The sequence below is a fragment of the Tamandua tetradactyla genome, chromosome 11 (genome assembly GCF_023851605.1).
Source record: "Tamandua tetradactyla isolate mTamTet1 chromosome 11, mTamTet1.pri, whole genome shotgun sequence".
Classification (NCBI taxonomy): Eukaryota; Metazoa; Chordata; class Mammalia; order Pilosa; family Myrmecophagidae; genus Tamandua; species Tamandua tetradactyla.
In genome coordinates, this window is record NC_135337.1 from 846,575 (window position 1) to 858,896 (window position 12,322).

Sequence of the window (12,322 nt, forward strand, 5' to 3'; positions counted from 1 at the left end):
AGGTGCCCCTGGGCTATTTCAGATAAGAAGTGCCCAGGTGGATATACTCACAAACACTAAACCAACTATGACCATCTGTGTCATGGCCAAATGTTTGTTCATTCAACATGTACATAAAGAGAGAAAACAGCGAGCTGGTACATTATAAAGTGTGTTATATCAGGAAACAAAGGCAAAAGTTGGCAATAAAACAATAAGGTTTATTCATTTTAAGGCTTAACCCCATGAAGTATGCCATAAAATCCTTATCTGAAGAATGCTTAGGTAATTGTTGAATAAGGAATATCGTCATTCAAAGAGATATGAAGAAATTTTTTCAGCTAAGCATATGGGCTAGATTAGAAAGAAAAAATAAGCAAAGAACGCATGGTCTTGTCCTGGAAAAGGAACTGATGGCATCTTCAAAACTCCCTGTATTTGATGCCACAGCTTGACGCAAAGGCTAAAACCTGATTCCCACCTGCTAATAGCTTTCTCCCCACTCATACCTTACTGGAGGGAATATTAAAATGGTATGATCGCTCTGGAAAAAATATTGCAGATTCTAAAACTAAGCTTCTACCTTCTCTGTGACTCAAATTCCTAGGTATTTATCCAAGAGAATTTAAAACATATGTTCACAAAATGACTAATACAAGAATGTTCATATTTAGTTTTATCCATAATAGCAAAACTGGAATCAACCAGGCATCTATCAATAGGAGAATGAATAGACAAACTCTGACCTATCCATTCAATGGAATAGTAAAAAGAAACAAACAACTAATATACATATCAGCACAGATGAGTATCAAAAAAACATGTTGAGTAAAAAAAGTTACACACAAAACAATACCTACTAGTTGATTCCATTTACAGATTTCTGGAACAGTCAAAATTAATCTATGGTATAAAAAAAATGAGAAGGGGGCATCAGGAACTTTCTGTATCTTCATGAGTCTTGCGTAACAGTGCTGTGTACATTTGCCAAAACTTGGCAAATGTAGACATTCATTGATTCCCTCATTATGTACATTTCATTATACATAAATTTTACCTAGAAGGAAAAAAAAACCTGCAAGTAATTATGTAATGTTAGTAAGTGATATGCGTATTGAAATATGGAAGGGCACTGATGTCTGCATTAAAAATTTTGAAATGCATTAAGAAAGTCAGATGGGTTGATGGATGGACAAGAGGTTGGATAAACATTGATATGTGATAAAGCAAGTATAGTAAAAAATTAAGGACAGAATCCAAGTATATAAAACTATACCACCTTTGTACAAGTCTTCCAACTTTGCTGAAAATTATTGAAAAATTTCAAAAATTATTGAAAAAATTTTATGATAAACAAGTACTTCAAGGCTTTGAAGACCTCACAAGAAGGGAAACCGCCAGCTACATCATGCATCAGCCACAGTAAGGATTGACCACGTCATTAGAATGCCACCTGCTTACCCAGAAGAAAACTCTCCTGTGTAATCAACTTGATGAAGAACTGGCCACACCATTCCAGGAGCAGCCAGCCCTCTGTCCAGAGAGGAGCCTCCACTGGACCTCAGAGAGAACACTGGGAGGCAGCTAAGCAATGGCATCGGCTTCTCGTTCCTCCTCAGTGGAGCAGAACATCACCTATTTCCTGGTTTCTGCAGGAGTTGACTCCAGCCCACAGAGTCTGCTGTCTTGGAGAAGACTGAGGTTTGCTTCTCTCATCTGGTGGGATACTGTTCCCCACATGCCTGCAAGTCCTGGGAAGGGAGAAAGCTGCAAGGGGGACTCCAGCCACGCTACTTCACAGACCCTCCCATCCTCACCGTCACTCTCTTGTGTATCCAGTAAAATACACTGAGCCTTTCACAGTGCCAGGCTCTGTGTTAGACGCTGAAGTAGAGCAGTGGGCCTCTGCTCTCTGGGGCTCACGAGGCCAGCCTTTCTGTACCCTCTAGTTGACCCCCACTGCCACGCCTTCACACAGGAATTTCCAGGCCTTTACTTTTGGGCTCTGGATCTTCGAGAACGGCTCACCAACAGTGTTAAGGACGAAGATCTCCAAAACGCATGATGGCCGTCCTGGAGTCCACCACCTAGAGATGCCCTCCTGAAGCCTCAGGTGAGATCACACCCACCTTGGTCAGTGAAAGCCAAAGGCGTGAACTTTCATTTTTTGAAACTGGGTGACAGGAAACCCAAAGCTCTACCACTTTGTGGAGAACCTGGAACAAACACAGCCCGCTCATCCCCTTATGGTCAGTACCACAGTCTTGACTCTTCCTAAGCCGGAAAACATAAGATCACTTGTTTATTTCACGATTTTTAAAGAGTTTTATGAATGTTTGAAGGCACAGAAAAGAAGCAAGTGGCATAACTCCATAGCTTTGCTCCCCTAATAAATGACTGAATATTTGCTTCCTGTTTTTTAAAAGAAATTTCTCTGTTGTTTATGTGACATCTTTTGAAACGCAGAATGAAAAGTCTGAGCGTGAATAATTTCCAGGTCTGAAGGTAAGCAGTAAGAATTTTTTCCTATCATCATTCCTGTTTTTCTTAAAGAGGCTAGAATGCAAGCACACCGAGTGCCTGGTGGGGAGTTTACGAGCAGTTTTATTCAAAAATAGAAGGAGACTGGACCAGCCCCTAGCTGTAATAAACTTACAGTTTTTCCATAACCTTGGCTTATTCCCATCCATGCAAACAAGCATAAAATATGTGCATGAAAATGTGCTTCATATTCCCCCGAAAGCAAGCAGTATAGATAGAATCTTGGGAGTGAATGATAGTTTCCCTTCATTTCCAGCCTGGACATGTCACAGTAACAACTAGAGGACTTTGGGAAGTATCCAATTTTTTAAAAATAAGGTATTTATAAAAAAAACAAACAAAAAACCCAGAATAAAAAATATGATATTTATTAAGCTCTTACTACATGCCAATCACAGTGGTAAGTCCTTTGCATTCATTAAATGTACAATTTATACCTGGTTTGTATTTATTAGTAGGAAAATGGAGGATTCTTGAGGCCCCAATAAGAACTTAAGTTGCTGATGATGCCTCCCTCCAAATCCAGTGTTTGAGTTAGAAAGGACCTTAGAAACCATCCACTCCAGCCCCCTTATTTCAGAGATGAGGAAACTGAAGCCCACATAGTGGTTTCCTCCCTTACGAATGATCTTCTCAAAAAGGGCTGGGGTGTCATCTCTGGGCACTTTTTGACCTGCCTCTGTGATCGATTACAGCATATGAAATCAATTTCTTACTTTTTGAATTAAGACTTAATATATTAAAAGTCTGAAGGTCGCAGTGTGAAGATATGGAGCACTCGGGACCCTCAGTGTAAATGGGTCGAATGTGCTGGGAAACGGTTTGGCAGTTTCTAATAAACGTAAACATACACGGGTCCCATGAGTCCCAAATCCCTGTCTTAGGTGTGAAATGAAAACACGTGTCCACCAACAGACTTGGACAAATATAGTCACAGAAGCTTTAGTAAGAAACTGGAAGTAGCCCAAGTGTCCATCAACAAAAGGATGATAGTATTTTCTAAAGATCTTTGCTGTATTCAAATAATAGAATACTATTCAGCAACATAAAAGAATGCATGATTAATATAGGTAAAAAAATGTGGATGAATCACTAAAACATTCTGTTGAAATATTAGAATCTCATATTATACATTGTCATGGTTTAGATTTTTCTGCAACAAATCAGCACTCAATAAATAATTTCAGAGTTGGAAAAAAAAAGGTACATTACGTTGAGTGAAAGACCTAAAAGAGCAGAGATTATATTATACCACTGTTATAAAGTTCAAAACCATGCAAAGCATATCTGCCATGATGGAGGTCAGAACAGTTGTTGCCTTGATGTAGTGACTCACTGGGAAGGGACAAGATGGAGTTCTCTGAGGTGATGGGAGCATTTCTATCTTGATCAGAATATTATCTGTATTGGTCATTAATAAACACAGGTGTATACATTTGTCAAAACTCATCAAGCTTAATACATAAGATGCATGCATTTTATTCCATGTAAATTAAAACTCACAGTGTCATCATAAAAGTCTTTAAAAATGTAGAACAAATGAAATTAAATAAAGATTTAGACAACACAGGAAGCCATTTGATTAAGACTCAACAGATGAGAAACAAGTGGATATATATATATCTAGAAAGAAAAGGATTTAATGGTAAAGGGGAGAAGGAAGGAAGGAAGGAAGGAAGGAAGGAAGGAAGGAAGGAAGGGAGGGAGGGAGGGAGGGAGGGAGGGAGGAAGGAAGGAATTTTCAAACCTCATCAGAATCCAAAGTGAAATATAAAGAGAAATGAGAGACTTGAAGTGACCAAAAATCACAGCCTGTGATCTTCTGGGTAAGTAGCTTTCTCCAAGAATGAACAGGCCTGGCAAGTTCTCAGATAAGCCTAATCATGAATGACGCTTGCAGACATCTAGTCAATCTTTACAGCAGCCCCACGGGGTCAAGAAACAGGAAAGCCATCCGGTAATATTTAGTGCTAGGGAGCAGCCTTCCTTGCACAAAAACTAAATAGACCCAGGTTACTCGGGAAGCCCAAGACGATGGAGCAGGTGGGCGGCTGAGAAAGCACTGCAGAAGCCCACGAGGGAGAGGATGAGACGCTGAGAACTCGATCATTGAAAACCAGGGAGCTGCAGCAGACCACAGAGAATCGGCACCTAGCAAGAGATTAAGAGGTCATCTAGTCCAATGCCCTCATTTTAATGATAAGGAAATGAGTAAAAGCACGCTAATTTACAAAGCATTTACAGTTTAAAAACAGCCTTCACAGAAATTATCCCAAGGGCCCTCCCAGTAGTCCTGTGAGGTTAGCAGGAAAGGGATTATTTCATTTATTTGTTTGCTTGGTCAAACAAATAAAAGGAAAGCATGCGGGTGGGCCCCGGTGGCTCCGTGGCAGTCCTCGCCTGCCATGCTGGAGACCCGTGTTCGATTTCCGGTGCCTGCCTATGGGGAAAAAAAAGGGAAACATGCTATCGAGAATTTTCAAGCAATACGGAATATAAAAAGTAAGAGTTCTCCCCTTACCCTACTCCTGCCCCATTCCTCAGAGTTATTCACAGATGAATTTGGTTTGCATGCTTGTTTTGTGCATACACAAATATACATACATAAACACCTATATAGGTTATTACAACCTATATAGATTATTACATACAATTACATACAATAATTTAACTTTCAATCAACATTATAGTATGAAATTCTTATGTAAAGATAAAGTACAAATAAAATAACCCCGACTCTCACGAAGCCTCCGTAAATGTGACAGATAAGACGGAATTTATAAAACTCTTGGGGAAATGTACAGCAGTTCACATAATAGTGAAATATTTTTAGTTTAATACTAGACAAACATTTTTAAAAGCCTTTTGGACATACAGTAATGCTTTACCACTCCCCACTTCTCTTTCTCCTGCTCTCCAACTTTCTCTTCTGTTACTCCACCAAATTTCATGTTTACTCATCAAACACAGAACAATTTAGGTACATATGTTACTCTTTCATGCTGCTAATTCATATTATAGAGCCTCACTTTCCATCCAAATCTTCTTGATCAGGGTATTTTTCCTGCCACAAACAATTCTCCCTTTCCCCCAAACTTAATGGATTCTATTGTCCGCTATTCCAACAACATTTTCCTACCTGTACAGTTACATCCTTCAAGTGTATATAAATTATCAAAATAATGACTCCAACCTAGTCAGTGAAGATATTTAGAGGACAATGTATGGAATAGAAGCTTCTCTGTGTGAAACACTGTCCTGGGCATTGCATTATATTGAGCTTGCTCCAGCAAATTTGTTTTGGGGACCAAATGCATCCTTGACATACAGAGAAAGATGAAATGTCACATACCTGCTCCTAGGAAGTGACACCGTTTTGAGATCAACAAACTTACAAACAAATACTTTCCACATAGTATAGAAGATGTCATTACAGCTAGGGGGCTGGCCTAGGGCAGGGGGCATGGACTAGACGAAGCCCGAGTTGAAAATCTGGAAGGGTGAAGAGATCTAGTCACGTACATACTTCTCAATTTACATCTCTGTGGTAGAACCTCCAGTGGAACTCTTGAGCAATCAGTCTCCTAACTGGTAGAGCATGCTACAAATACAGAAAATCGATTATCCAGGAAATGGTGAGAATGGGGAGATGGCTTTTTTCCCCACCTGTACCCCACATTGGGGCTGAGTGAGCAGAGTGTCCTCAGGACAAGAGCTTCTCCAGGCAGGCTGTAAAAGTACCTCCACGGTGACTCATGTCCCTTCTCCCACTGATAGGACTCGCTTTAACACCCTGTGATATTACAGGGTTGCTGGCATCAGTGTTCAGTCAACATCTCTGTCAAATATAAAGGGATGAAGTCCAAGGTCATAAAAACTTGCACCCTATTAGGGGCCAGCTCTCAGTAATTTGTTAAAATAATGAGGAGTTGATGCTGCATTTCTTAGGATTCAGAATTAGGTAAATGTTGACCCACATCTTCATTAAATGGTCACTTCAGATCTTTCCCAAATTCTTTTACAGACCACATTTGTATCATTCTCCTAAAACGGACCTTTCTTTGCTCTCTTTCTCTCACTTACCATTCCATTATGTGCTTCTCTCCCCACTTCCCTGGCTGGATGAGCTTCTCTCATGCCAAGCTAAGAAATGTTTAGAGGTAATCAAATAATTCACTTTCAAAACACTTTCATCAGTGAAGTAGAGACTTTTCATTAGCTCAAATGGGACTGGGTTACTGTCATACTGAAGCTAGGGAAATTTATCTTTAACCTCCAATGAAGAAGCAGTGAAAGTTTCCCCAATAGACTCAAAATGGAGTTCCTCTGTCATTTAAGGAGGAGTGCAAATGGACCACTGCCATCTGAACTTCGTCCAGGGAAAGTGGAGTTGCAATACCGTCCTGCAAATATGACAAAAGAACCCAGACTACGCGGAGAATGACAATTTCTCACTGAAATGTGGCCTACACATCAACTGAGACATCAGCTCAGAGATCCAGTTAAATTTGGCTCAGATCCAAATTCTAAAGCTTTCTCCCCCAAATCCTCGTGATTCTTTCAAGTTCTTGGGACTTACTTCTACAAGTTTCTACAAGTTTCTCTCTGTCTCTAAGCTTCCCCACAAACAGGAGCAATTTCTCTTTTGTTTTACACGAACCTGTTTCCACAAGAAATCCACTCCCATCTTCTTGGTCTGTGCTGTCCCATATCCACACGAGGCTGTTTAAATTTAAATCTAAATTAAGCATATGCTAAAATTTACTTCCTCACTCTTGCTAGCTATATTTTAAGTGGTTAAGTGGCCGCCTGTGATTAGTGGCATAGATTAGAACCTGTCTACTATCATAGACCGTTCAATCGGACAGACGCACCCTCATGTCATGGAGTGATGAGAGTATATTGAAGATTTGTGGATGCATGGGGAGTGGCTCCATTTTTATTTTTCATCAGAAAATTCATCTTTATGTAAGCATTTTAAATCACCCGCCTCTTTTCAGGAATGCTGTCTATACCTTTCTATAGGGATATATCAGTGTATCTCTTTCCATCTGGAGGATTCTTTTAGGATGTCAAGTGGAGTCACCAAATAGATGACGAGGAAATTCTTCAAGTGGCTTAGAGCATCAATTCTTACAAGAGAAGAGATAAGACACTGCACCCTGAGAAAAGTGAATGTTTTCTCCAAAAAATGGCAAGTGGAGCTATTCTCTGGGGGAAAAAGAAAGAGATGAGTGGGCTTGTTTGTCCTTAGAAAGAAGCACCTAATAAGATTTGGTTCGGAAGCAACTCTTTCTTGCATTGCTGGCCAGTTTAACCACTGACACCTCCTAAGCCAAAGGTTGTAGAGATGAGGCAGGCATGTGATCCCCGACATGAAGTAGACTGGAGGTTTATTAGGAAAAGGCAGAGAGCAGAGAATTTAGATATATGAGCACAAAGATGGGCATTCCTGCTGTCAGAGAGTAGAATAAGAAGAAGCTTCTAAAAGAAATTATAAACCAAACCAAGCTGACTCATTCTTGAAAGCCGCTGGAGGGCAGGGAGCAGATCAGTCTTAACTTTTTCTTGCCTCTTGTGCCCTTCCCCATTGCACTCACATACACACAGAGTTCCTGGTTCTTAAACAGCATTCAATATTTACTGAATTAATTAATTAAAAGACGAATAAGCGGAAACTTCACAGCAGAACTGAGACAGAGGCAGACATCTCCAAGCTGGAGATGCTTGAAGCCCAGCAGATGTTGCCATGATATGTTAAGCAAACCAGAACCTGGAGAGAGCCAAGAGAAGCCAAGAGATGAAAGCCAGCCCTGGAGAAGTGAAATGAGGAACCCCCACAGGGATAGAGGCTGAAAGCAACAGAGCCCAGGAGCCAGGGACCAGCAGATACCAGCCATGTGACTACTTCACTGACAGAGGTGTCCTGACCTGTCGGCCTTTCCTGACTGAAGGAGAAGCTGATGTGCCACACCAGGAAGAGCAGTTGGAGGTCTAGATGTTGCCCCAGGCAACAAGATTAAAATCCTTGCTGGACCCCAAATGGAAAGAACAATAGTCTCTTATATACTTTGGCCCATACCAATTACATCAAGTGATTAGGAGAATTTTAATTCATTTAGTGGACCTAAAATCCTGTTAATGTTATGTAATCATATGGTGCTCTGTTTTTAACACGTGATTTAAATTACTCAGGATGAATTATTTACAAACTTTAAGTCTTTAAGGCTATGAAACTCATAAGAATAATAAAGTATTTTGCTTCTTAAATCCACAGAGGTCTTCCTAATAGCACCTAATCCTCTATAGAAATGCAGAATAGTTGTTCAGCCTGCTGTGCAGTTTACCCCTCAAACTCTCATACATTTTAAGAGGTTTGTCTCTTCTCAGTCCTCTAATGACCTATTTCCTATTTCTTTGCAATTCATTTTTGCTACCTTTAAAATGTAGCAATCAAAACTAGGCCACATAGAAGGTAAGGGAAATGTTGGTTCTCAGACTTTGAATTTAACATTTTTTTCTCCAAATATACATTTCCATTTATCATATCAGTTCCTTTTTTAAAACAAAGGATCTCAAAACGATGGCATATTCAGCTTATGATAGACGATAATGAGATGGGCCATCAGTAACAAAATGGTTATTTCCAAAAGAGCTCTCCTCTCTGGATGTGTTTAAGCAGAAGCTGTGTGACCATCTGCCCATATTGATGTTTGAGCTTTGGGTACAAAACTGGACTAGACATCTGTGTTCATTTCAATCTGTTATATACACCCCGAAAAGCCATGTTCTTCTAGTCCATTCTTGTGGGGGCAGACCTAGTGTTGGGTAGGACATTTTGTTGGCTTCCATGGAGACAGACCCCACCCATTCAAGGTGGGTCTTTTACTGGAGTCCCTTAACAGAAGAACATTTTTGAGAGAGCTCAGCAGAAATGCCCCGGTAGATGTTGAGCAAGAACCTACAGAAAGTGAAAGAGCTAAGAGAAGCTAAGAAATGAAATTCGGTTTTTGCCTAGAAGAGGCTAACAGAAGACCCATAGGATACAAAGAGAAAGCCACTGGAATCAAAAGCTGAGAGCAAAGGAACTGGGAGAAAGAGCTAGCAGATGCCAACCACATGCCTTCTTAGCTGGCAGATGTATCCCAGATGCCAGAAACCTTTCTTCAAAGCCCAGGTGTTATCCTGTTAATGCCTTAACGTGGACTTTTTCACTGCCTAAGAACTGTAAATTTGTAACCTAATAAATTCCTTTTGTAAAAGTAAAAAAAAAAAAAAAAAAAAAAAAGATGAATAGGCATGGCCAAAGAAAGAAAGAGAAGATGGGCATTGCAAGCAAAGGAACGGCATGAAACAAAGCATGGAGACATAAACTTGTAGGGAGTGTTCCAGGAATTAGCCACATGAGGCATTCCTGGAGCACAAATCGGAGTGGATGAAATGCTAGGGCAGAGAACTAGAGTGACAGGAGGGGAGGGACTTGGAATGTTTTTCCTGTTGTGCCAAAAGTGTGACTGGAAGTGAGGTTCAATTTAATTATTTAATCAAAAGTGTAACATAATCAAGCTTGCATTATTAAAAAGGGCACTTGGAAAGCACGTGCTCAATCTTTTCTAATGAAATCTAAATTTAATCATCATCAGATCTTACAACATTTTAAGCTCATTTCAAATCCTGTCCAGCCCCAGTTGTTATTGTCTCGTAGTTTAATTCTGATTTGTATTTTAAAGAAGTGAAAAGTTGCTAATAATCTTATTTTAGAAATTATTGTAGTTATTATCTACAGTTGGCACTTATTTCTTTATTGTACCACAGTTTCCTGGGGATTTTTTTTTTGCTGAAGGTCATACTTGAACAATTATTTCAACACAGTCTACAGGTAATAACTTTTCTAAGTTTTTATAGTTTTAAGATATCTGTATTTCATGTTTATCCTTAGGTGGTTGTTCGTAGGGTATAGAACTCCAGATTGAAAGTTATTTTCCCTTAGCACTTTAATGATAATATTCTAAAGTTGCCTGATTCCATTTTTATTTCTCTGGAATGGGGCCAATGTGATTTTGTTCTTTTGCAGGCTCTCATTGCTGGCTTTGGCTTTTAGAATTCTCTCTTTCTAGATTCCACGTGTGGTGCGTCTGTATGCGGAATTTTTTTACGGATCCTATTCAGTATTCAAATGGTCTTTTCAGCTCCGGTATTTCTCCAGGGGCTCTGCCTACTCCCAGGAACTAATGAATAGGGGACTCAGTAGGAGACCTCTCAAAGTCCTGCTAGCATCTGACCTTGTTTTCCTACCTTCTCCTCTCCCATCGCAATTCTTACAATCTTTGTATAGTAATATGGAGATAGAAGAGAGAGGATTGAATGGGGAGGAGGCGGGAGTGGGAACTACCTTACCACATATTTTGTAAAAACTTTTCTCTCTTAGAAGCAAAAAAAATAAGGCCAAACTTTTCTCTCTTACTTCTGGACCAAGGCTTTTTTTTTTTTTGCACAGGTAGGCACTGGGAATCAAACCCAGGCCTCTGGCATGGCAGGTGAGAACTCTGCCACTCAGCCACTGTCGCACCACCCTGGACCAAGGCTTTTGAAGTCGAAGGTTTAGAGTTAATATCTCTGTTCTCTGTTGCGCCATGAAGTAATGATGACTCCCATCCAGCTGCCTAGAGGGAAAGGGGCTTGTCCTAAACAAGTATTTCAGGAAATAAAACGTCAGGCAATATCACTCCACTGCACAGGTTAGGAAACTGCAGCTCAGAGTTCAGTAGTGTGCCCAAGGTTACACAGAGAACATGCAACAGAATTAGGGCAGTCTTGGGTTGACTTATGTCCCCCTAAAAGACATGCTCAAGTTTTTGTGGCCTTATATGGAAATAAGTTCTTTGAAAATACGATTAGTTGAGATAAGCCCAAATTGTATTAGGGTGAACCCTAATCCAAGATGATTGTTGTCCTTATAAGAAGAGGGACATTTGGACATACAGACACACAGACAAGAGGGGCTACCAGGAGAGAGGCATGGAACAGACTCTTTTCTACAGATTTCAGAGGGAGCATGGCCCTGCAAGAAACTTTATTTTAGACTTCTAGCCTCCATAACTGTGGAAGAGTAAATTTCTGCTGTTTGCTTCATACCACCTGGATTGGGTTACTTTGTTACGGTGCTTAAGAAACGGAGACAAGGACCTAAACCAAAGTCCCCTGGAAGCCAACACTGGTGCTGTTTCCTCAGAGCACCATCAACACAGCAGAGGCTCCCTAAATGTCCCTTGCAAACCACAGGAGCAGTGGTTTCTCATGTCCTGCCATGAATGTATGCGTAGGCTGGAAAAATCCAATGACAAAGACTGAGTGGCATTGTAGAGAAAACACTGGACTGGTGGTAAGGAAGCCTGGCTTCTGATATCAGCTTCACTCCTCTCTAAATGTGAAGTGAACCAAGTCATGGTACTTCTCTGAGCCTCAGGTTCCCCAGCCGAACAGTGAAAGGGTAAGACTTGATAATAACCATGGTACTTTCCAGCCTTAAAGTTCTAAGACTATACAGCTTGCGGTTAATAATCTCTGGCATTGTTTTATGTTTTGCCATCTACACTAGCAAAGGAAATCTCGTTACCCTTTCCAAATGGCCTGCGCTTTCAATAAGACTGATTTTGCAAATAGAGAACACGATTTGGAGTCAGAAGATCTGAGTTCAGGTTCTGCTCCACCGTTAACCAGCAGTGCAAACCTGGACTGATTTCCTCCTCTCTCTTAACATTGGGTTTCTTAGGTGTGAAGCCAGGGCGCCAGTCCTATGTGG